Source organism: Galeopterus variegatus, unplaced genomic scaffold, assembly GCF_000696425.1.
Source record: "Galeopterus variegatus unplaced genomic scaffold, G_variegatus-3.0.2 Scaffold2412, whole genome shotgun sequence".
Lineage (NCBI taxonomy): Eukaryota > Metazoa > Chordata > Mammalia > Dermoptera > Cynocephalidae > Galeopterus > Galeopterus variegatus.
In genome coordinates this window covers 67577-69516 of record NW_007728523.1, presented here as the reverse complement: position 1 = coordinate 69516, position 1940 = coordinate 67577, and positions in this window count along the sequence as shown.

Sequence of the window (1940 nt, the reverse complement as noted above, 5' to 3'; positions counted from 1 at the left end):
CCTTTTCGTTTATATTCTTTAATCTGTGTCTTTACTCATTCTGACTCCTTCCCTTGTCTCAGAGAAGGAGGATGTTCTTTTTCCTGTCTTCCCCATCATAGTAACTACTATACTGTCTTCCTTCACAAACGAGATTCTTTATAGTCTGTGTTTCCTTTTTTAGAACATAATTTTTTTTAGAGGAGGCATCAAGTCTTATTTATATTGACCTTTGTCAGTGTGGAGTAGTAGTACCCAACATGTAGTAGACAGTGTTGAATGAATGAACTAATACTCTTTAGTTTGTTTCCTCATCTTTAAGATGGGACCTATAGCAGTCTTTCACAGATAAATAGGATTAAATGAAAAGTCAGAAAGTGCTTTCCAATAAACAGTGGTATCAGTGAGACATTTAAAAAATTTTCTAGTCATAAATTCAGAATTTTCAACTGAAAATAATATGTTTCATATAAGACAGTTATTTCAAACTCTTACAGAGAGCCTGGAAGGTCTCTAGGACCTAGGAGGGCCTCCTATGAGGAGTAAAGTAGATATCTTCAAAATCTCCATCTGTGGTCATTTAGAGCAGCTCCTATGTTGCCATTTATGTTTGGGGTCCTCTAAAGGTTTTATTTTAAAGAGTTCTGTTATCCATTGCTTAAAATCACTATTCATTAATCTAATCTTTTTAAAGATGAGTAGAGCCCTACTTTACTTGCCCGACTTGATAACAGTTAATAGGAAATTGAGGACTGATCTGTATGTAGGTGTCTTAAACTCCTAATTCAGAACTTTTGCTACTAGACAGCATTCCTTTTAATTTTTTTTAGTCAGTGTTAAAGTTGAAAATGTAATTAAGTAAACTTAATTTTGACTTAACTTTCATTTAATATTTATAATCATTGAGAAAGGAATGGACTCAACTTTGCTCTTTCAAGTGTGAAGCCTCCTGCTGGGCAAATGAATAAAGACTTCAAAGGGGAATCTTTACCTCCTTTAAGAAAGTACAAGATTCCTTAGAGATACTTTTTTATAAAAAGCAAACCATCATTGCTAGGAGGAATTCTATAACGTATGGCTTGCAAGTCATTCTTATCTAAAGCAGCTCTTAGCAAAGCAACACTTAGCGTCTTCTGTTTGCCCTGTCCTCTCCAAGTAATGATGGGAAGCTCCTTTTTCCTTTCATCTCTGATTCTTTTCCATTTCCAGTAATGAGAATTTGCTTTATAAAATTAGTAACTACAACTTGTTGAGTGTCTGCCTTGTATTAGGTTCTGTTATAGGTACCTTGAGCTAATTCTGTCAAATCTTCAAAACAATTTTAAGTTTAGATGTTATTACTCCTGTTTTAAATCCATCCAGGGCTCAGAGAGACCTAGTAAAATATGTATGATATTACCTACACACCTAGGAAAGGACAGAGCTGGGATTCAAATCCCAGGTGTGCCTGACTCAAAGTCCATGTTCTTTCTCTTTCACCACACTACCTAATTATATTGTTAAGAATTTTTCTAGATTCTAAAATATTACTTTCTTAATTGGAACACACTGGAAAATTAATTCTGAGGTTGCCATTTAAATTATTAGCCAGGAGCAGTGTAGATCCAGGGACCCTGAAACTTATACAGTGCAATAATACTCTCTTTTTACCAAAAGAATTGAAAATTAGGTTCTGGGCCTTGGAAAGAGCTCTTACAAGCTTAAGGGTCACTAGATTCAAGCTAAATGAACTACTTATAAGAGAATAAAAGTTATAAAACCTTGAATCAATTGAAATATGTATTGTTCAGTAACATTTGAATATATAAATTGCTTAAGGGGGCCCTAGTGTGTATTAACTTGAATAAAGCAGTCAAAATCATAACCTTTAAGGACATATTAGTTAACAAATTTATGAGTCAACACCTTCCTATTTTAAATTATAAGGCTGAGAACACAATTATTTAACCTTTTTTTTTTTT